We start from the raw sequence: 24781 nt of genomic DNA on the forward strand, positions 1-24781 counted from the left end.
TGAACGCAGTGCGAGGCGGGAGGCTTGCACCTGTCCAGTGCACCTGTGGACTGTCTAAGAACTGTGAGTAAATCTTGGATGACTGCACTGAGCAGCCTCCGTTCCTTTCTTTCGCCGGTGCCATTTCCCTCCCTGCACTACAACGCCCAGCGCACCTCCATTTATTTACACTGCCCTGAGGCCTGCTCCACCTGTGGGGAGCCGTTCCATCTCAAGCTGTCCTAACACCTGCCTCAGAGGACTGTCGCAGCGCTGGTGATCCTCACCAGACACCACAGGTGGCGTCACGACAAATCCCCTATAAATATCCCCTTTTTGCACTGACTGCCCTGGGTCACGGACCGGGCCAGCCACCGTGATCTCCCCCAAAGGCAGCCATAAGGCCCAGCTGCCGAGTACCCCACGGCGCTGGGGGCGAGTCAGAGCCTGGCGTCACGAACAGGATGCGTGACCAGCCCGTTATCCGTGGGTATTGTGTGCCTAAGGACTGTTTTACTACATTGAATGTGGTGCCCGCCCCAGAAGAACGGGCACCATTATGTGCATGATCAAAGACAACAGTATGGAACCTTCCATCGTGGGCCGGGTCCCAGAATGGCGCCAAAAGCATACCCTGCCCCTTGTAACAGTGACTGTCCACGTAGATGTGTCCGTCAAGGCAGGAAGGCCGTCACAGGGAGTGACCGACAGCAAATCGCCATGGGACCGCCCCCAAAAGAGGAGAGGAGGAGGAGAAATGGAATGGAGACAGGGTGCGGTCTCAACCTGTCTAGCCAGACCGCACCCGGCAGCCAGGATGGAAGGAAGCAAGAGTCCAGCCTCCGCCTCTGGCCTGCCGCAGCACCTAGTCACCCCCCTCACCATGGAGGAAGATGTAGAGAAGTTGTCCCCGGAGGACGTGGAGTTCCTCGAGAGCGAGGTCCTCGAGCTGGGCCAGCAGGAGGAGCGAGCCCAGCAGGCAGCGGTCGCCCGATGGAAAAGCGAGCTGCTGGAAAAGTTAGCGGCACGACGGAAAGTGAAACCGGATGCCAGCAGACTCCCACCAGCCCCGGCGGAGCTCGTGGAGAACCAGGAGGCCGTATGGAGTACAGGAGCAGATAGGAGAGAATCCCCAGTCCCGGGCGCTGCCAGCGCCGACCTGCTCCTGGGCCTCTTTCCCCGGCCCTTGCCGTATGCTGTCACGCCCTGTCCGGAACCGTTGTGCAGCCCGGAACCTCCACCCCCGGGCGCGGAACCAGAGAACCTCCCACCTAGAGCCTTCCCGGAACCTCCACCTCCGAGCGCTGCACCGGAGGATCGCTTATACAGTGTCCTTCAGGAACCTCTGATCCCGGGCGCTGAAGCTGCGTGCCTACTACTGGGAGCCCTCCCACCACCTCCGCCTCCGGCACTAAAGTGGTTCTACGGCGACCTGGTCCTTGACTGGTCCGCCCGCTTTGAGGACCAGCAGCTGTGCCCGCTTCTTCCAAGACCAGCGCCCCCGGTTGCCAGCCCCGGCGGAGAAGAGTTATGCTGGGACAACCGGGGGGTAGACCTGATGGGGTTCTCCCAGGAAACCGAGGCCACCACCCAGCAGAGGAAAGAGTTCTGCAGCCGGGACCTCCGGCAATTAGAAAAAGAGCGGCGTGCCCGGCAAGCACGCAGCAAGCGCCTGGAGGCCCATGACAAGGCCGCCAAGGCGCAAGTCCACCAGGCGGAGTCAGCCCACCCCAGCCCCCGCGAGGAAGGCCTCATTGTTAAATTTAATTCAAAGGCTGGGTGAGGCTTCATCCGCAGTCCCGAATTTAACAGGGACATATTCGTTAACCGGCGGGATGTGGAGCCCGAGTTGGAAGAAGGCCATCCCGACCGGAACCTGTATCCAGGAGATCATGTCACGTTCACCTGGCATCATGGTGAGCGTGGCTGGTATGCCCTGCAAGTGTACCAGGCCAACAAAGACGCACCGCTGCAGGAAGTCCCTCGTGACCCGGTTGGGTCAGGGAAAAATGAGGAGTACCCCAGGAGGGGACCCCATTACTAGGAACAGTAAATGGGACAGGACTCGTTGTATATAGTCACCCGTCCGGGTGCCGTGTTGCTGTATTGAACGTGTTCTTTTCTTATAGTGTGTTTTCTTAGGTACCCGAAAGGGTATAGAGACAGTAGGGAAGAGGACAATGATCTCCCTAAGAACTTTCCATTATAAATAGTTTAGCACTTCTTAAAGTGCACCCTATTGGTTTTATAAGTATAATCATTACATCAGAACGAAAAAACCCGTTTGGCGAGGCGGAAGACGAGGTCCAGTGTCTGGATCGTCTATGCCCTGCAGCCACGCCCAGGGCCTACGTTGAGAGTTTGCGGACGGGTCCCTCATGCTGCTGTTGCACCCTGGTGCAGGAACTCTCTTGAAAAATATTTTATACAAAGAGAATTTTATAATGTAACGTTTAAAATGATGTGCCTCCCATAAAGGGAAGAAATGTTGTGTTCATAATCTCATATGCAGATGCATCTTAAAAATTTGCATGTCATTTATGCCATGTTTTGCTTTGTTCCAGAACGCGGACTTGCTGTGTTTTACCGGGGGGGGGGGGAATGTGGCGCCCCTGAGGGTTCAGTCGCCACAGAAGTACTCAGGGAAGATGGGAGTGCTGCACGGAACCCCAACACCTGCATCCAACACTGCACTGTTCCAGGCCAGCAGGAGGGGCAAGATGCAATGTGTTTCCTGCTGAGCCCTGGCCCTGGCTGGGGTGGGGGGAACCCAAAGATAGGGGGAACCAGTAGTGGGTGTGGGTGGAGGAAGTAGTTTATGGGAGCACTCATACAGTAGATATATAAAAGGTAGACATCTTAACGGTAGAGAGAGTGTGGTTCAGAGGAACAGTCTGGGAGCAGAGTCTCTCTAGGAGCTCTGCTCCACTTCAAGGGCCCAGGACTGAGGCCCAGGAGGGGAGCAGGGAGGAAGCTCCGTTCTACAGAAGGGATCCTAGGGGGTACGGCGAGTGCAGGTGGCACCCGTACACCCCGAACCTGCCAGGTGTCAGGAGGATCTAGGCCGCAAGAAGGGGACCGGCCCCTGGCCCAGTCGTGCAGCTTCAGGCCTCGGCTGGAAAAAACGGAGGCTTCTGACTTCTATAGCCAGGAGCCAAACCCCCGCTCCAATCCTAGTAAGGTCAAGCAGGTCTGTGTAACTCCGACGGACAGGGGGGACCTCGCAGCACCCGAACAGGATTCACAGTGTGAAGCGCAGGGCAGGAGGGAGTAAGACCCAGCGTGAAGTCGGTCTGGGAAGGTACCCCACGGCCCTGGGGGCGAGTCACCTGTTTTCCATATGTGGCCCCATAGGCTCCATTGTGTGGCCTATGGGCCCCTGAAACCTATCCAGGGAGTCAGGGGCCGCTATTGTTAGCGATTCTATTCAACTGGATGTGGGTTCTCAGACACACATTCAGTTGAAATGTATGGTGGCAAAGAGACCGGCTCTCTGCATCGCAATACCAAACGCTGGCCAGTCAGAGGTCGGCAGCTGGCATCGGCGTCCCAGCGTGGCCATGCATGACGTCATTGCTAAGCGCCCCAGCTGTGGGGGAGGAAGAGGACGCTGTTCACCGATGGAGTGAAGTCCGGTGAGAAGAATTTTTTTTAATGTGTATGTAAAGAGCGCAGAATGGGGGACATTGTTATAAGAAGGGGACATTACTATAAGATAGGAACCAGGATGGGGACATTACTACAAGATGGGGACCAGGATAGGGGACATTACTACAAGAAGGGCACCAAGATGGGGACAATACTACAAGAAGGACACTAATATGGGGACATTACTACAAAAAGGGCATCAGGATGGGGACATTACTACAAGAAGGGCACTAGGATGGGGACATTACTACAAGATGGGGACCAGGATGGGGAACATTACTACAAGAAGGGCACCAAGATGGGGACAATACTACAAGAAGGACACTAAGATGGGGACATTACTACAAAAAGGGCATCAGGATGGGGACATTACTACAAGAAGGGCACTAGGATGGGGACACACTACAAGAAGGACACAACGATGAGGACATTAGTACAAAAAGGGCATCAGGATGGGGACATTACTACAAGAAGGGCACTAGGATGGGGACATTACTACAAGAAGGATGCTAAGATGGGGACATTACTACAAGATGGGCACCAGGATCGGGGACATTACTATAAGATAGGGACCAGGATGGGGACATTAATACAAGAAAGGCACCAGGATGGGGACATTACTATAAGATAGGGACCAGGATGGGGACATTACTATAAGAAGGGCACCAGGATGGGGGACATTGCTACAAGAAAGGCACCAGGATGGGGGACATTGCTACAAGAAGGGCACTAGCATGGGGGCATTGCTACAAGAAAGGCACTAGGATGGGGGCATTGCTACAAGTAGGGCACCAGGATGGGGGTATTGCTACAAGAAGGGCACCAGGATGGGGGACATTGCTACAAGAAGGGCACTAGGATGGGGGACATTGCTCCCGGTCTCTCTGGGCAGGAGCGGATTAGATGCTCAGAACTGCCACAATAGAAGCACCTTCCATCGGCACAACAGGTCTCCTGACGATGTTTGGCCATTGTCACCTGGTCAACTTGCATAGACTCTGGGGAGGATGCCAAAGCAGAGGCTTGCTGTAAGACCGGCTTTTGAAAGGTGGGAGCCAGGTGTGAAGGTTTTTTCACACAGGTCACCTCCTTGGATTGCTCCTGTTACCTGTTGTCAATCCGTGTAGCCAGAGACACCAGGTCATCCAGAGAGGTGGGCATGTCATGATCGGCCAGCTCGTCTTCGATTCGCCCAGAAAGGCCCTCCCAGAAGGTGGCTACCTGAGCCTCATTATTCCAGGCGAGTTCAGACGACAGAGTGCGGAAACGTATAGCGTACTGGCCTACTGTTAGATCTCCCTGACACAGTCGGAGGAGAGAAGAGGCTGCTGAGGAAGCATGGCAGGGCTCATCGAAAACTCTCCGCAAGGCCTCTAGAAATGACTGGAGGTTTGACACCTTTTTGAATATCCTTTTTAAAATGTGGAGCCCAAAACTGGATCCCATATTCCAGATGTGGCCTCGCCAGTGATTTATAAAGGGGTAACAGTACATTGGGATCGAGGGATTTTATTTCTCTTTTTATACATCCTAAAATCTTGTTTGCTTTTGTGGCTGCATCTTGACATTGAGTACTGCTGCTCAGCTTACTTGTAAGTAGAATACTCCATCCTTCTCCTGTTCTGCAGTCCCGAGTATACTCCCATTTTATGTGTATGCAGCAATAGGATTACTCCGTCCTAGGTGCATTACTCTACATTTATCTGCATACGTTGTCTCTGGAGTCGTTCTCTTTCTTTCTTCTTCATCTTGTCGAGACGCCATGATGACTTTTCTCATCCACAGCTTGTCTCTGCAGGCTTCCATCTTCTCTGGTCTTCTGCAGCACATCCCCACATGTTACCTGTGATGGGCAGGGTGGTGGAACCACTGTGCCATGGCCCGAGGAGTGCCAGGAGGGGCGTGACTAGGGACCTCATCAAGTCTGACCTCGGATGTACGGCGGCTTGACGACTCTGTGATCCGAGGTGAGATGAGGGAGATAGACTAGGTGCTACTGTGGGACTAACCTCGAGTGGATGACAGCTGACCCCCAAGGGACAGGAGGCCGGTGCGGCCAGGAACGGTAGATAAGCTGACACTTCTGGTCTAGTGACAGATACGCCAGACACACGGGCAGGCAGGTACAGGCAGACACGACTGGAGAATAGGCAGGCTGGTGCAGGTGGACTAGCAAACTGGCACAGCAGAGACCGAGAGGCTGGCACGGCTGAAAGACAGGCAGGTGGGCATGGCTGAGAGGCAGGCTGGCACGGCTGATAGGCAGGTTGGCACAGAAGGTAGACAGGCAGGTGGGCACGGCTGATAGGCAGACTGGCACAGAAGGTAGACAGGCAGACGGGCACAGAAGGTAGACAGGTAGACTGGCACGGCTGATAGGCAGGTATACAAGCACTGGAACCTGAGAACTAACAAGAGTGTTCTGAACAAACTTACAACATTGCACAGACCCCTCCATTTTGGAGGAGGTGCCTTAAATACTAAGTGTCCTCCAGCATTTGGCTGGAGACACTTTTGTTTAAGGAGAGTGTGCTTGCGTTCGCCATAAACAATGTGCCCGGGGATATGAACGCCATGCACATACCCCAGGCAGCATCAGAGCTGGAAGCACATACGCCAGGCAGCATCTTTTAAGGCCATGTGAGGCAGTGACCGGGATCGTATACGAGGGACGTTATATATCCCCCAGAATGTGTACAGAGACCTATTAAATCCATTGGAGTGCATTGTAGTCACAGACACACCTGCGGCTGCAATGCAGGAATGAAGGTGAGCATTGACCTGGTCAGGCTATCTGGCTAAGGGAGAATAGTAAAACCCGGCAGGGCCTTCATTTCTTGGGGGAGGTTACAGGAAGGCAGTGGGGCGGCCTCCTCCCTCCAACCCGGGTTTTCCAGTGGCTCTTACCACAGGTCCTTTAAAAACCCTGCACAAAGGATTAGTGTTGTTCAGTGTTGGGTCCTGCTAGGAGCACAGCAGGAAAGCTCAGCAGGACTGTGTATAGCTGAACCCACGCCTGGGAAGGCTCTGCACCCGTCAGGCTCTGAGCGGCCCGGCGTGGCTGTTGTCCCCGGCAACCATTGTGTATGGACTTCTGTTAACCCGGCTGCGAACCAGAGGACTTTCTGTTAACCCGTGAGTTGCTGAAATAAAAGCTGTTTATGTTGGACTTGCTTGCGTCACCGCCTCAGTTACTGCACGGTGTGAACACCGCCGCTGTGACGCCCTCCCTGAGCGGTGGGGTACCCGGAGCCGGGCCTTGCTGATGTTGAGGGGATGCAGTCATGGCCTAGACCCGTACCGTGCCCAGGGCTGTCACATGAAAATAATGGGCTTCTTTTAGGATGAGTGGTTTGCTCGACTACGCCACCTGTGGTTTCTGGTGAAGGCCACCAGCGCTGCAACAGTCCACTGAGGCATGGTGTTATGGGCAGCTAAGATGGAACGGCTCCCCACAGGCGGAGCAGGCCTCAGGGCAGTGTGAGGAGAATCTGTATGGAGGGATAGTGGGTGCAGGGCCGCGCAGGAAATAACAGGCTGAGGCGGTGTGTGAAGTCATCCGGTTCTTTACTCACTTTGGATGAACTTTAGCCGCAAAGCTTCCCTCTGCTCCTCGCGGCGTGCTGCGGCCACCAGGAAGGGGGGGTTCAGCACTTCCAAGGTAGATCAGGAGCACCTGTCGAGACCCCGCTGGTGTGTGTTCCTCTCCTTGGTACGTTCTCCTACTAAGTCTTCTCCTGACTGTGTGTGGTTCGAACGTGGTGTAAGGCTGGGTCCCACTGGATAAACGCAGTGTGAGAGATACAGGTAGCGACTCCGCTCCGTCCGTATCCCCCTGGGATCCACTAAGCCTCCGGGCTTTTCTGACTGAGACGTGAAGTAGCAAAGTCAGATATTGGGGGCCGGTCACCCCTCTTGCAGCAGGAATCCCTCTGACTAGGCCAGAATGAAGAACACAGGTGGCGACTCCGCTCCGTACGTATCCCCCTGGGATCCTTTTGCCTGAGGAGCCTATCTCCTCCGCTCCCCTCTGAGGCCTTCTTAGGTCAGGACCTTGACCGGGTAGAGACACGGGTTAACTCTGACCCGCTCCTCGTCTCAAGGCCAGAGTACGAGGACCGTGAACCTTCCGCCAGCTACAGCCTCTTGCTGCACCCTGACAGAAGATAACAATGAAAGACCTTGAACTAAAGATGGCCGTAGATTAAATATGAATCAATAAGTGTTTCCTAAAAGTGTGTCCTCCACCCTCACCCACTACATGGTTCCCCCTATCTTTGGTTCCCCCCCATCTCCTCTATCCCGGGACGGGGCAGCACACTGGTGCATTTAGGCCCCCTACAGGACAGGAGTGGTGTAGTGTTGAGTGGTAAAGTAGGGTCCCGAGAAATGCTCCATCCTTACCTAGAAGAGGAGATACCACACCTCTATCTGAGGTGCAGTACCCCTGTGGCGACTGAACCCTCAGGGGCGTCACATTCCTCCCTGGTGAAACACAGCACGTCCGCGGGCTGCAATAGAGCAAAGAGTTGGTACAGACATTCAAAATTTTAAATGCTTTTGTAACAATAAAACAATCTTCCCTTTATGGGAGGTTTGGACACTTTAACGTTGCATAATATATATATATATATATATATATATATATATATATATATATATGTATATAGTAAAAATATCGAAAACATCAAAGAGACATTATGCATGTAGACAGATCTGTAGAAAACATTGTAGAAAAGTGTCAGTTCAGCAGCATGAGGTAAGCATGAGGGACCTGTCCCAAACCCTCAACGTAGGCCCTGGGGTGGCTGCAGGGCATGGAGATCCCGAGTTGGACCTCCAATAGAGCCACACCAGACAGGTTTTGCTTCTGAGGTCTGAGGTAGTAGTAGAAGTGGTTTTGCATAAAACCAATAGGGAGCACCTAAATAGGTGCAAACTATTTACAAAGTTAGTTTGTCTACTGCTTAGCGTCCGCAGGGACAAATGTCTATCTCAACTAGATCCGGGTGTAAAAAGGAACATATAAACAAAAGTTTAAACAAAAAGGAGGTGCATCCTCCGGGGCTGCTTAGAAGTGGTATCCCCACCGGGGAAAAGGCTCATTCTTGCCGACCGAGCCTGACCAGTCCTCTGTAACTGGGTGCGTGGGGGCATCCTCCCTGAATACCCTGTGGACATCCAGGGCATACCAACCCCCGTGGTGGCGAGTGTAGGATACCAAATCACCCGGGTAGAGGTTCCGGCTTGGGTGACCCTGCTCCATCCGTGGCTCGACGTCCCGCCGGTTGACGAAGACGTCCCGGCTGAACTGTGGGCTCCGAATGAAGCCCCATCCTGCCTCCTGGTGGAAGCGCACAATAAGGCCTTCTTCCCGGTGGCTTGGGCCTCGGCCTCCGGAGCCAAGAGCTGCTCCCATACGATGGCGCCCGGGGATAGGGGTGCCGGCAGGATATTTAGGAGGGCTTCGGTGTGTCCCGCGCCCGAGATAAGGGTTTCAGTCTTACCCGCACTTGGGCTGCACGGGGCCTCCTGGGCTTCCTCCGCCTGGGCTGGGGCCTCAATCGTCAGGCGCGACGAGCTCTGGCGGCGGGCCTCGATCCTTCGCAGCACATCCTTTCTCCACTCAGCAGCAGCCAATCGCTGGGCCTCTTCAACCCTCCGGGTTAGGTCCTAAAAGTGTGTCCTCCACCCTCACCCACTACATGGTTCCCCCTATCTTTGGTTCCCCCCCATCTCCTCTATCCCGGGACGGGGCAGCACACTGGTGCATTTAGGACCCATACGGGACAGGAGTGGTGTAGTGTTGAGTGGTAAAGTAGGGTCCTGAGAAATGCTCCATCCTTACCTAGAAGAGGAGATACCACACCTCTATCTGAGGTGCAGTACCCCTGTGGCGACTGAACCCTCAGGGGCGCCACGCCGCCTTACAGCTTGGTGGAGAATGGGGGCATTGTGACTGAGGCATACCCCACCGGCAGCTGCATGACCACAATCCGGCCTGCCACCTTTCAGCCCCACCCCGTGGACAAAATGGAGGAGCTGTTAAGGCAATTGGTCCACATGCAGCGGCAGCAACAGCAAACCAATGAGCTGATCATGCAGCAGCTCACAGCTCTGCGGAGACGCCGACGGCGCCAGCCCCGGAAGGTCGAGAGGCCCGGGACAAGGTTCGCTCCGCGTTGAGGAAGATGGGACCGGAGGACGACGTGGAAGCCTTCCTGACTATTTATGAGCGCACAGCAGAGCGGGAAAACCTACCAGCCGGCCAATGGGCAGAAGGGGTGGCTCCGTTTCTGGTCGGCGATGCCCGAAAGGCCTACTTCGACCTCAGTCAGGAGGACGCCCAGGACTACCAGAGGTGAGATCCTTGCCCGACTGGGGGTCAATACATACGTGAGGGCTCAGCGCGTATTTTCATGGGCCTATGTAGAGACCCGACCCGCCCGGTCTCAGGCTTATGCAGCTGGTAAATAGGTGGCTCCATCCTGAGTCTTTGACTCCAGCCCAGATGGTGGAGAGGGTGGTGGTCGACCGGCTGGTGAGGACTCTGCCAGCCGCTATCCAACGTTGGGTGGGGCAAGGTGACCCTGGCACACTCGACCAGGTGGTCAGCCTGATCGAGCACTACTCGGCCACTCAGGACTGTATCCGGGACTCTGCCCCCTCGCGGCTGCGTCCCTCAGCTGAGGACAGTCAGCACCGTACCCTGGAATGAGAGTGGCAGGAGACCGGTTCCCTCCCAAACGGTCATAAGTCCTAACAGTACCTCCACCCTTAGGTGCTGGCAGTGTCAGGGGCTGGGACATGAGATTGCTAACTGCCCCCTGACTACAGAACCCATGGACTGCGGGTATAACCGCCGGGTCTCAATGTACACCCAGACCGTCTGCACTGCGAGCGCCGAACCCCCCGGACAGTGAACCCCAACTGTGCCAGGTACTGGTTAATGGGTACCCCACGGAGGCCCTCCTAGATTCGGGGAGCCTAGTGACTTTGGTACATGGGTCGCTGGTGGCAGGAGACAACCCCAGTGGATGGACAGTCAGGGTTGTGTGTATCCATAGGGACCTCCGAGAGTACCCAACCGCGGAGGTAGTTTTGTCCATGCCATGTGGAGACATAAAACATGTCGTGGGGGTGGTAAAAACTCTTCCTTATGGGACTGTGTTGGGAAGAGATTTGCCCCTGTTCTGGACTCTGTGGAAAAAAGAAATCCACTCTCCCCCGGTAAAATGTGTTACAGGCGCTGTACCCGACGAACCCGAGTCAGGGGTACCTGCTGTAGGGGTGTCCATCCTAGGAACGGAGTGTGACCCTGATAGGTCTCCCCTAGAGGTGCTGGCAAGAGAGGTCGAGGAGACCCCATCGATCCCCTAGCTGGAGGTGTCCCGGGGCACCTTTTGGACAGCTCAGCTACAGGATCCCACTCTGACTCTGGCGCGGGAAAGGGTGTTAGAGGTAAATGGCGTAGCTCAACAGCCCGGTGCAGATACTGTATTTCCACGCATGGTGATCAACAGTGAGTTGCTCTACAGGGTAGACAAAATCAGAGATGAGGTCGTGGAACAGTTAGTGGTACCTCAGTCGTACCGTCGGGCGGTTCTGGAGTTGGCACACACACACCTGCTGGGTGGACACTTAGGGGTTAAAAAGACGCAAGAGCGTATCTTGCAATGGTTCTTTTGGCCGGGGATTTACGCGGAGGTCCAAAAGTACTGTGAATCCTGCCCCGAATGTCAGTTGACCTCACCCACCACAAGTTTCCGTAGCCCATTGGTACCCCTGCCAGTGATAGAGGTACCTTTTGAACAGATTGCAATGGACTTGGTAGGGCCCATTGTAAAATCCGCTCATGGCCACCAACATATACTGGTGGTCGTCGACTATGCCACCCGGTACCCAGAGGCTATACCGCTATGCCACACCTCGGCAAAACTGATTGCACGGGAGCTGTTTGCCATGTTCTGTCGCCTTCGACTACCTAAGGAGATCCTGACGGATCAAGGGACCTCTTTTATGTCCAAGGTGACAAGGGAACTGTGCATACTGCTAAAAATTAAACAATTGCGCACATCGGTGTACCACCCTGAAACCGACGGGCTAGTAGAACGGTTCAATAAAACCCTCAAGTCCATGTTAAAAAAGGTGGTTTCTAAGGACGGAAGGGATTGGGACATGTTGCTACCCTATTTGATGTTCGCCGTCTGTGAGGTACCCCAGGCTTCCACAGAGATTTCTCTTACTTTGAGTTATTGTACGGCAGACACCCTAGGGGTCTGTTGGACGTAGCCAAAGAGACGTGGGAACAAGAGCCGACTCCACATAGGAGTATAATTGAACACGTGGCTAGTATGCAGGACCAGATTGCGGCGGTCATGGCCATCGTGAAAGCACATGTTAGATGCCCAGGCAGCCCAGAGGCGCACATATAATAAAAGAGCCACGGTCAGGTCTTTTAACAAGGGCGATCGGGTGTTAGTACTGGTACCCACAGCCGAGAGTAAGCTCATGGCCAAGTGGCAAGGGCCATATGAAATTCGAGAAAACGTGGGGGAGGTAAATTACCGGGTGTATCAGCCCGGAAGGAGGAAACCTGAGCCGCTTTACCATGTAAACCTGCTAAAGCCTTGGAAAGATCGAGAGTGTTTAGTTACAGACGTCACCCCGGGCATATCACCAGAGAGTTCTCTACCTTCAGCCAGGGATCTGTCCAGGGGAGAGGTCAGGATAAGTGATGCTCTCACTAAACAGCAGCGACGGGAGGCTCGCTCACTGGTGCAGCGGAATACCGACGTGTTCTCCGAGTCACCGGGTAGGACTACAGTTCTCCAACATGACATTGTCACCGAACCTGGGGTAAGGGTGCGAATGAGACCGTACCGGGTGACCGAAGCCTGGGGGCAAGCCATTACGGCTGAGATAAAACAAATGCTCCAGTTAGGCATCACCGAGGAATCACGGAGTGAGTGGGCTAGCCCCATCGTACTGATTCCAAAACCAGACGGATCGTTTGACCTTTATCCAATGCCCAGGGTGGATGAGTTGATTGAGAGACTGGGGCAGGCCCTGTACTTTACCACGCTCGATCTCACCAAGGATTACTGGCAGGTACCTCTCATGAAATCGGCGAAGGAAAAGACCGCCTTCATAACTCCGGAGGGTCTATATCACTATGTGGTCTTACCTTTTGGGTTACATGGGGTCCCGGCTACATTCCAGAGGTTGATGGACATAGTGCTCAAGCCTCATCAGGAGTACGCGTCCGCGTATCTAGATGACATTATCATCTTTAGCACCGACTGGCATACACATCTATCCCAGGTACAAGCGGTGCTGGATTCTCTCAGAGCCACGGGGTTAACGGCAAACCCCAAAAAATGTGCGATAGGGCTAGAGGAAGCCCGATGTTTGGGGTATGTGATTGGCCAAGGAGTTATCAAACCCCAAATCAATAAAGTTGAGCAGCAGATGAGGGCGTTCCTTGGCATCCTTGGGTATTACCGCCGGTTTATACCTAATTTTGCTGGGAGAACGGCGGCCCTGACCGATCTCTTGAATGGGAAAAAGTTGGTAATGGTTTGGTGGAACTCTCAGGCAGAAGAAGCCTTTCAGTCCATGAAGTTGGCCCTGTGTGGACAGCCGGTCCTCATCAGCCCCAACTTCAAGGAAACCTTCATTGTACAGACAGATGCCTCGGAGGTAGGCCTAGGGGCGGTACTGTCACAAAAAGTGAATGGTGAAGAGCAACCGGTCACCTACTTGAGTAGAAAACTTATCCCGGCAGAGAAAAACTATAGCGTGGTAGAGAAGGAGTGTTCAGCTAGTAAGTGGGCCTTGGAATCACTACGTTATTATTTACTCGGGCATCACTTCCTCTTGGTGACGGACCACTCACCCTTGGTATGGATGAGGAATGCCAAGGAGAGGAATGCCCGAGTCACCAGGTGGTTCCTATCACTGCAAAATTTCAGTTTCTCTGTAGAACGTCGCCCTGGGAAGTCGCTGGCAAACGCGGATGCCCTGTCCCGGGCACCCTGTATGGTGGCAAATGTTCAACCCCACAAGTTTGAACAGAGGGGGGGATATGTGAGGCAGTGACCGGGATCATATACGAGGGACGTTATATATCCCCCAGAATGTGTACAGAGACCTATTAAATCCATTGGAGTGCATTGCAGTCATAAACTCACTTGCGGCTGCAATGGAATGAAGGTGAGCATTGACCTGCTCAGGCTATCTGGCTAAGGCAGATTAAGTAAAACCCGGCAAGGGCCTTCATTTCTTGGAGGAGTCTACAGGAAGGAAGTGGGGCGGCCTCCTCTCTCCAACCCGGGTTTTCCAGTGGCTCTTGCCACAAGTCCTTTAAAACTCCTTCACTAAGGTTTAGTGTTCAGTGTTGGGACCTGCTAGGAGCACAGCAGGGAAGCTCAGCAGGACTGTGTATAGCTGAACCCACGCCTGGGAAGGTCCTGCACCTGTCAGGCTCTGAGCGGCGCGGCCGTTGCCCACGGCAACCATTGTGTATGGACTTCTGTTAACCCTTCACAGCACCCGAGCGGGATTGCGAGTGGGAAGTGCAGGGCAGGAGGGAGAAGACCCAGCGTGAAGACGGTCTAGATAGGAACACAAGAAAGCGGGGTTCCGTCAGGTGCTCCTAATTTGCCTGAGGAAGAGCTGAACCCCGGCCTGGTGAACGCAGCGCGACGTGGGGAGGCAGGCACCCGTACAGTGCACCAGTGGAACTGTCGTAAGAACTGTGAGTAAAAACTCGGATGACTGCACCGTACTGCATCCGTCCATTCTTTCATCTGCACCATCTTTCCCCCTGCACTACAATGCCCAGCGCAACCAACAACACCTACACTGCCCTGGAGCTAGCTCTTCCTGTGGAGAGCCACGCCATCCCTGCTGCAGTAACATCAGCTCCAGAGGATCTGCTCCGCAGCGGCGGCTCCCTTTAGCCGCATTCCACAGGTGGCGTCACAAACTTTACAAATCCCCTATAAATAAAACCCCCTTTTTGTTGACCGCCCTGGGCCACGGACCGGGCCAGCCACCGTGATATCCCCCACCAGCATCCATAGGCCCAGTTGCCGAGTACCCTGCTGCCCTGGGGGCACGTCACAGTGCTCCCCGGTCAGTCATAGCGGTGCTCCCCGGTCAGTCATCTCTGTGCTCCCCAGTCAGTCATCGCGGTGCTCCCCAGTCAGTCATCACTGTGCTCCCCGGTCAGTCATCTCGGTTCTCCCTTGTCAGTCATCTCGGTGCTCCCCGGTCAGTCAACTCGGTGCTCCCCGGTCAGTCATCGCGGTGCTCCCCGGTCAGTCATCGCGGTGCTCCCCGGTCAGTCATCTCGGTGCTCCCCGGTCAGTCATCTTGGTGCTCCCCAGTCAGTCATCGCTGTGCTCCCCGGTCAGTCATCGCGGTGCTCCCCGGTCAGTCATCTCGGTGCTCCCCGGTCAGTCATCTCGGTGCTCCCCGGTCAGTCATCGCGGTGCTCCCCGGTCAGTCATCTTGGTGCTCCCCGGTCAGTCATTGCTGTGCTCCCCGGTCAGTCATTGCTGTGCTCCCAGGTCAGTCATTGCTGTGCTCCCCGGTCAGGCATCTCGGTGCTGTCCGGTCAGTCATCTTGGTGCTCCCCGGTCAGTCATCTTGGTGCTCCCCGGTCAGTCATCTTGGTGCTCCCCGGTCAGTCATCGCGGTGCTCCCCGGTCAGTCATCGCTGTGCTCCCCGGTCAGTCATCGCGGTGCTCCCCGGTCAGTCATCTCGGTGCTCCCCGGTCAGTCATCGCTGTGCTCCCCGGTCAGTCATCGCGGTGCTCCCCGGTCAGTCATCTCGGTGCTCCCCGGTCAGTCATCTCGGTGCTCCCCGGTCAGTCATAGCGGTGCTCCCCGGTCAGTCATCGCGGTGCTCCCCGGTCAGTCATCTCGGTGCTCCCCGGTCAGTCATCTCGGTACTCCCCGGTCAGTCATCGCGGTGCTTCCCGGTCAGTCATCGCGGTGCTCCCCGGTCAGTCATCGCTGTGCTCCCCGGTCAGTCATCGCGGTGCTCCCCGGTCAGTCATCTCGGTGCTCCCCGGTCAGTCATCTCGGTGCTCCCCGGTCAGTCATCTCGGTGCTCCCCGGTCAGTCATCTCGGTGCTCCCCGGTCAGTCATCGCTGTGCTCCCCGGTCAGTCATCGCGGTGCTGTCCGGTCAGTCATCGCTGTGCTCCCCGGTCAGTCACCTCGGTGCTCCCCGGTCAGTCATCGCTGTGCTCCCCGGTCAGTCATCACGGTGCTCCCCGGTCAGTCATCTTGGTGCTCACCGGTCAGTCATCTTGGTGCTCCCCGGTTAGTCATCGCTGTGCTCCCCGGTCAGTCATCGCGGTGCTCCCCGGTCAGTCATCGCTGTGCTCCCCGGTCAGTCATCTCGGTGCTCCCCGGTCAGTCATCGCTGTGCTCCCCGGTCAGTCATCGCGGTGCTCCCCGGTCAGTCATCTCGGTGCTCCCCGGTCAGTCATCTCGGTGCTCCCCGGTCAGTCATCGCGGTGCTCCCCGGTCGGTCATCTCGGTGCTCCCCGGTGAGGTGTCCACTTACACGCTGTGATGTACATGTATGACTAATAGTGGGAAGGGATTAAAGGACATCGGTCTCATGCAGTCCGGACCCCAGAATCAGATTCTGCCTCCATTATTGTTGCCTGATGTGTTTTATGCTGCCCCCTATTTTTTATCTTTTTTTGTCCTTTCTAAATGTAACATCACAAAAACATCCAGTTGAAATCCATAAAACTTTGCCATGAAGCGATCCTTCCAATAAAACTAATCACATTTTATAAACAATATAGATAAAATACATTAAAAAAAGAGGTGAGGGGACGCGGACTCCAGGACCACCTTTCTATTCCTCCATTCGCAGGGATGTGACTATTGGGTACATTGGGTTTGATGGCGCGGGCTTATTGATCTAAGATTCGGGTGGTGGTTATATGGGATATAATTCAGGATAACATGGTATAAGGATACGGGGAGTGTCATACTTACATTTACTGTAATATAGGGTTAGATGGAGTTATAATGAATTGTATGAATGTTACATTACCCTATTGTACCAATACTGACCCATCATATAGTATTATTGCCCCCTCTTGTGGGGATTAATATTATTACAGCCGCTACCTAAATCCATTTATCAATGTGCATCCAGTTATAGGGTCCCGCGTCCCCTGTTTCGATGTTTTTCGTGTTTAATGTATTTTTTCTATATTGTTAATACCATGTGATTTGTTCTATTGGCTTCACGGCTGAGTGTTGTTGGATTTCAGCTGGGCGTCTGCGATGTTAATGACTGAGGGTCTCCTGCTGGATTGTGGACATTTCCCTTCTGAATGTAGTGTGTCCCTCCATGTTTCTCACCCAGTTGTGGCTTTCTTCCGGCGGGGTCTCTGTGCCCACCACATCGTATTCTGTGACAGACATGAGAGTCTGCAGTTCAGACATTTTATTAGCGAGACTTCTTACATTTGTGAACTTAAATCTGCGACTCGTCTTCCCCAATATTCAGTGCTGTCTCTTCCACCCCGCACCCAGCACTGTGATTGGCAGCCGAGACCTTCCTGAGGTGCGGGCACATGTCTGCAGATGAGCGGAGCGCCCCTCCATGGATGGTGCTAGATACAGTTATTGCACCCTGAACATCAGCCTCTACAGGCTGTGGGCAGAGGAGGCTGTGGGCAGAGGAGGCTGTGGGCAGTGGAGGTTGTGGGCAGCGGAGGCTGCAGGCAGAGGAGGCTGTGGGTAGAGGAGGCTGTGGGCAGAGGAGGCTGCGGGCAGCGGAAGCTGTGGAGAGCGGAAGCTGTGGGCAGCGGAGGCTGCGGGCAGAGGAGGCTGCGGGCAGTGAAGGCTGTGGGCAGCGGAGGCTGTGGAGAGAAGAGGCTGTGGGCAGCGGAGGCTGTGGAGAGCGGAGGCTGTGGGCAGAGGAGGCTGCGGGCAGTGAAGGCTGTGGGCAGAGGAGGCTGTGGAGAGCAGAGGCTGTGGGCAGCGGAGGCTGTGGAGAGCGGAGGCTGTGGGCAGAGGAGGCTGCGGGCAGTGAAGGCTGTGGGCAGAGGAGGCTGTGGAGAGCAGAGGCTGTGGGCAGCAGAGGCTGTGGAGAGCGGAGGCTGTGGGCAGAGGAGGCTGCGGGCAGTGAAGGCTGTGGGCAGAGGAGGCTGCGGGCAGAGGAGGCTGCGGGCAGTGAAGGCTGTGGGCAGTGAAGGCTGTGGGCAGCGGAAACTGCGGGCAGAGGAGGCTGCGGGCTGAGGAGGCTGCGGGCTGAGGAGGCTGCGGGCAGTGAAGGCTGTGGGCAGAGGAGGCTGTGGAGAGCGGAGGCTGTGGGCAGCGGAGGCTGCGGGCAGCGGAAACAGCGGGCAGAGGAGGCTGTGGGTAGCGGAAACTGTGGACAGCGGAAACTGCGGGCAGAGGAGGCTGCGGGCTGAGGAGGCTGCGGGCAGTGAAGGCTGTGGAGAGCGGAGGCTGCGGGCAGCGGAAACTGCGGGCAGCGGAGGCTGCAGCTCATTCTGCGGCAGGACATACATACGGCTTGTCAATAACGCCAGGTGGGCGGAGGCAGAGATGATATCACCTGGCAGTCTACAGCCGGACTCCCAGAATCCTATTCTGGGTAGACTTGCAAAGTAAGTACACCAGACTCATCCGGGCTCAGTTATCTATTCCTTGATGTTTATAGATTGCATTGTTAGATCTGGTGACAGATAATTAATATTAGCCAGCTGTCATGGTGGTGGCCCCTAAGGCTCTGGACCCCTCAACCTCTGGCCCCCTCAGGCTCCGGGCACCTCAGCCTCTGGCCCCCTCAGGCTCTGGGCCCCTCAGACTATGGCCCCCTCATGCTCCGGGCCCCTCAGCCTCTGGGCCCCTCAGACTATGGCCCCCTCATGCTCTGGGCCCCTCAGCCTCTGGCCACCTCAGGCTCCGGGCCCCTCAGACTACGGCCTCTTCAGGCTCCGGGCCCCTCAGACTAAGGCCTCCTCAGGCTCCGGGCCCCTCAGACTATGGCCCCGTCAGGCTCTGGGCCCCTCAGGCTCTTGGCCCCTCTGACTACGGCCCCTTCAGGCTCCAGGCCCCTCCGACTATGGCCCCCTCAGGCTCCGGGCCCTTCAGACTATGGCCTCTTCAGACTCTGGGCCCCGGGTGCGTTTTGCAGCCTCGGTATGTGACTCGCCCAGGGGGGAATATAGGGGACTCCGTACCCGGGCCTTTACCTTCTTGGGATGTCACGGCAGTTGGCTCCCGGGCCCGTACTCTGGGTCTCTCTTTAAAAAGGGGTTTTAGTGTACAGTTTGTCTCGTGACGCCACCTGTGGTTCCTGGTAATGGTTACCGGCGCTGCTGCAGACCTCCGGGGGTGATGGGATGGCAGCTGGGATGTTTCTGCTCCCCACAGGCGGAGGCGGAGGGGCAGGGTTGATAGAAGGGATGCAGGTGAGAGGTGGTCCAGCCGGGCCAGGGGAGAATAACAGACACGCACACAGGGGGTTCGCTTCAGTACCTTTACTGGTGTAGACGGCAGGTACGGTCCAGGGTACTTGATAGGAAGGGTGCACTTCTGGACTCTCTCCAGTGAGCGGGTATAAGGCCTCCTGATCCGTTTCTTCCTCTCACTCTGAAGCTTCTGACCAGCCTGGAACTAGGCCTAGCTTCTGTACTCTTTCCCTCTCCTCACCTGCATGCTTGGTGGTAAGAACTTTCTTCTGGCTACCACTATCCCTGGACGCTGGGGCCTTCATGGTTCCTAGTTCTTTAAATGATTGTAGCTTCAGGTTGACCAGGGGTTTAGAATCCTCCTTGTATACCGGTTATTCCTACTGGGCGTAGTGGACCCCGTAGGCGCGGACCCGGTGTCCGGCTTGTGTTCTGGGGTGAGCCTAAGATGCTCCTCTGCCCCCATAACTCCTCTCACTCTTCTCCTTGCCTCCGGCCCCGCTCTAGGCCCCAAGGCTTCAGCACGTGTTTTAGGCCCTGGCTGGCCCTCAGCACAGCAGCTCACATGCTGCTTCTTCACTGATCTCTGTGCCAGCACACACACTGCCTACCTAACTCCACCCTCCAGTATATATATCCCTAACAGGGCTCCCTCGGGTGGTATGAGGTGGAAGGGTGGAGGTGTCTGTGTGTAGTAAGGGCCTCTTGTGGAGAAGTCCGTCCATGCACCCTTTTGGATCCTGTGGTACCTGTGGGTAGCAGGGTGCCACATTCCCCCCCTAGTACAACTGAGTACTCCTGGACTGAAGCATTTCTGTAAACAGGTAACAACAACAACAATTACAATTATAATAACAATAACACATATCAAAACTACAGTGAGTCCCATAACCAGGTGTCCATCTCACTGATGAAGGTGCAACATGAGCAGCATGAGGGACCCGCCTGAAAACCCTCAACGTAGTCCCTGGGCGTGGCTACAGGGCGTACACTACTGTTCAAAAGTTTGGGGTCACCCAGACAATTTTGTGTTTTCCATGAACACTCATGCTTTTATTTATCAAATGAGTTGCAATATGATTAGAAAATATCATCCAGACATTGACAAGGTTAGAAATAATGATTTTTATTAGAAAGAATCATTTTCTCCTTCACGTTTTGCTTTGGTCACTGAATGCTCCTTTGCAGCAATTCCAGCATTGCAGACCTTTGGCATTCTAGCTGTTAATTTGCTGAGGTGATCTTGAGAGATTTCCCCCCATGCTTCTTGAAGCCCTCCCACAAGTTGGATTGTCTTGATGGGCACTTTTTGCACCATACGGTCAAGCTGCTCCCACAACAGCTCAATGGGGTTGAGATCTGGTGACGGCGCTGGCCGCTCCATTACAGATAGAATACCAGCTGCCTGCTTCTTCCCTAAATAGTTCATACATAATTTGGAGGTGTGCTTTGGGTCATTGTCCTGTTGTAGGATGAAATTGGCTCCAATCAAGCACTGTCCACAGGCTATGGCATGGCGATGCAAAATGGAGTGATAGCCTTCCTTATTCAAAATCCCATTTACCTTGTACAAATCTCCCACTTTACCAGCACCAAAGCAACCCCAGACCATCACATTACCTCCACCATGTTTGACAGATGGCGTCAGGCACTCTTCCAGCATCTTTTCAGTTGTTCTGCGCTCACAAATGTTCTTCTGTGTGATCCAAACACCTCAAACTTTGATTCGTCTGTCCATAAAACTTTTTTCCAATCTTCCTCTGTCCAATGTCTGTGTTCTTTTGCCCATATTAATCTTTTCCTTTTATTAGCCAGTCTCAGATATGGCTTTTTCTTTGCCACTTTGCCCTGAAGTCCAGCATCCCGGAGTCGCCTCTTCACTGTAGACGTTGACACTGGCGTTTTGCGTGTTCTATTTAATGAAGCTGCCAGTTGAGGAGCTGTGAGGCGTCGATTTCTCACACTAGAGAGACTAATGTCCTTGTCTTGTTGCTCAGTTGTGCAGCGGGGCTCCCACTTCTCTTTCTACTCTGGTTAGAGCCTGTTTGTGCTCTCCTCTGAAGGGAGTAGTACACACCATTGGAGGAAATCTTCAGTTTCTTGGCAATGTCTCGCATGGAATAGCCTTCATTTCTAAGAACAAGAATAGACTGTTGAGTTTCACATGAAAGTTCTCTTTTTTTCTGGCCATTTTGAGAGTTTCATAGAACAAACAAATGTAATGCTCCAGATTCTCAACTAGCTCAAAGGAAGGTCAATTTTATACCTTCTCAAGTCAGCCAAACCATTTTCAGCTGGGCTAACCTACTTGTGCAAGGGTTTTCTAAACATCCATTAGCTTCTTACACAGTTAGCAAACACAATGTACCATTAAAACACTGGAGAGGTGGTTGTTGGAAATGGGCCTCTATACAGTTATGTAGATATTGCAATAAAAACAAGACGTTTGCAGCTAGAATAGTCATGTACCACATTAACAATGTATAGAGTGTATGTCTGATTCATTTAATGTTAGCTTCATTGAAAAAAAATGTGCTTTTCTTTCAAAAATAATGAAATTTCTAAATGACCCCAAACTTTTGAACGGTAGTGTAAGTGATCCAGGTGTTGGACCACGTCTTCGGACATGCCAAACGGGTTTTTGTTCAGTGGTCTTTTGACATAAAACCAATAGGGGGCACTTTAATAAGTGCAACTATTTACAACGGACAGTTTTTGGCTGCTCACAGTCCTCAGCCTACAAGTCTTTATACCCTTTATGGGTAACTAAATGCACACATATAACTTCTCCAGTTCACACAAACAAATTTTCTTTTTGTACCCTTACGGGTAGCTAGATAAACACATATAACTTTTTAAACTTGCAATGTTTTTATACCCTTATCGGATAACTATGTACAGTACTTTTCAGCAGTTCAATAATGGTGCTCCCTCCGGGGAAGCACCTGTCTACAATAGGCTGGCCCAGCCGGGTCACCAGCTCTAGGTGGCGAGGGTTTGCTCTCCTCCACCACCCTGTGGACATATGGCAGGGCCATGGGTATCACTGGAGCCACGACCCCTGCTTGTGGGGTGGCCGCTCCGGCCTGAGCAGCGCTGAGCGCGAGTTGCGCATCAGGAGCGTTAACCGGTGCTCCGGCGTTTTGCTGGTCGTCGGCCATGGTTGCGTCCCCCTAGTAAACCGTAGCCTACCTTCTTTGCTTTTATCGGGTAGGCCGCAGCTCCGCAGACGACTGACTCCTTCCAGGACCTGACGCTTCCTGGTGCTGTGTCAGAGCGCGAGGCGGGGCTTGAGCTTTGCGCGCTACTAACGGTCACGCCTCTCTGGTTCCCGCTGTTAAGCCCCTCTTCTTCCCGCGCGGCGACGCGGTAATGGCGGCAATGTTCACCACAGTTCAAATACAGCTCACAGTACCCGGTGGCAACGGGCACGAAATCCTGTTCGTGACGCCAGGAAGAGCTTGACTCGCCCAGGGGGGAATATAGGGGACTCGGTACCCGGGCCTTTACTTCCTTGGGATGTCACGGCAGTCGGCTCCTGGGCCCGTACTCTGGGGTCATTCTTTAAAAGGGGTTTGTTAACAGTTTTGTCTCGTGACGCCACCTGTGGTTCCTGGTAATGAGTACCGGCGCTGCTGCAGACCTCCGGGGGTGATGGGATGGCAGCTGGGATGTTTCTGCTCCCCACAGGTGGAGCGGGCCCCCGGGGCAGGGTTGAAGGAAGGGATGCAGGTGAGAGGTGGCCCAGCCGGGCCAAGGAAGAATAACAGACACGCACACAGGGGGTTCGCTTCAGTACCTTTACTGGTGTAGAAGGCAGGTACGGTCCAGGGTACTTGATAGGAAGGGTGCACTTCTGGACTCTCTCCAGTGAGCGGGTATAAGGCCTCCTGATCCGTTTCTTCCTCTCACTCTGAAGCTTCTGACCAGCCTGTAACTAGGCCTAGCTTCTGTACTCTTTCCCTCTCCTCACCTGCATGCTTGGTGGTAAGAACTTTCTTCTGGCTACCACTATCCCTGGACGCTGAGGCCTTCATGGTTCCTAGTTCTTTAAATGATTGTAGCTTCAGGTTGACCAGGGGTTTAGAATCCTCCTTGTATACCGGTTATTCCTACTGGGCGTAGAGGACCCTGTAGGCGCGGACCCGGTGTCCGGCTTGTGTTCTGGGGTGAGCCTAAGATGCTCCTCTGCCCCCATAACTCCTCTCACTCTTCTCCTTGCCTCCGGCCCCGCTCTAGGCCCCAAGGCTTCAGCACGTGCTTTAGGCCCTGGCTGGCCCTCAGCACAGCAGCTCACATTCTGCTTCTTCACTGATCTCTGTGCCAGCACACACTGACTGCCTAACTCCACCCTCCAGTATATATATCCCTAACAGGGCTCCCTCTGGTGGTATGAGGTGGTAGGGTGGAGGTGTCTGTGTGTAGTAAGGGCCTCTTGTGGAGAAGTCTGTCTATGCACCCTTTTGGGTCCTGTGGTACCTGTGGGTAGCAGGGTGCCACATATGCACAGCACAGTCAGTGGCACAGATCTGGGAATCTATAATATAACGGGGGATGCGTTCCTCTGTCTGAAGCCTTTATGGACTGCGCATGCGTAACACGCAGTCCGGCTCCAGACAGAAGAACGCATCCAGCCATTACAGGTAAGAGGAGTGTATGGCGCCGGAGATCGCGGTATGTGTAGACACTGAACACATACCGCGATCTCCGGCGTTATTACACTTGGGGTTATTTACTGTGGAAAAACGAAGGTTAGGGGGGATCTTATTACTATGTAGAAGTATATGAGGGGACAGTACAAAGACCTTTCTACTGATCTTTTTACTCTGAGGCCAGAGACGGGGACAAGGGGGCATCTTCTACGTCTGGAGGAAAGAAGGTTTAATCATAATCACAGACGCGGATTCTTTACTGTAAGAGCAGTGAGACTATGGAGCTCTCTGCCGCATGATGCTGTAATGAGGGATTCACTACTAAAATTTACAGGTTATATATACTAGATTCCTTGATAGGGCGTTGATCCAGGGAACTAGTCTGATTGTCGTATGGAGTCAGGAAGGAATTTTTTTCCTCAATGTGGAGCTTAGTGTTTGCCACATGTTTTTTTTGCCTTCCTCTGGATCAACATGTTCGGCTATGGGGTGAACTACATGGACTTAGTCTTCCTTCAACCTTAAAACTATGTTACTATGTACTTACATACTTACATGACAGGGAGGAGCATTGCCGCGGCACCTCTCCTCTGGCCAGAGACCGGGGAAAGAGTGAGGGGTCGGAATCGGTGCATGCGCATAGCGCTATCCGGCGCCATTTTTCTGAAGACACATTTGCAGTGCGTCTTCAGCAAAATGGCACTGGACAGCGCAGTGCTCCGGCGCCGCACTCCTCCCCCGGCCTCCGGCAGAACAGGACACCGCAGCGCTGGAGCACAGATGAGTATAAGTGTTTATTTTTTTGTATGTGTGTGCAGCGTGAAAGGGATGAGGCGTGCCATACATACCAGGATTGGGGGATGAGGGGGCCACACATACCAGGATTGCGGGTTGAGGGGGCCACACATACCAGGATTGGGTGATGAGGGGGCCACACATACCAGGATTGGGGGATGAGGGGACCACACATACCAGGATTGGGGGTGGGAGGGTCACACATACCAGGATTGGGGGGTGAGGGGGCCATACATACCAGGAT

The sequence above is a fragment of the Phyllobates terribilis genome, unplaced genomic scaffold (assembly GCF_046119375.1).
Source record: "Phyllobates terribilis strain yellow unplaced genomic scaffold, ASM4611937v1 Scaffold_2__4_contigs__length_985480577, whole genome shotgun sequence".
Taxonomy (NCBI): Eukaryota; Metazoa; Chordata; class Amphibia; order Anura; family Dendrobatidae; genus Phyllobates; species Phyllobates terribilis.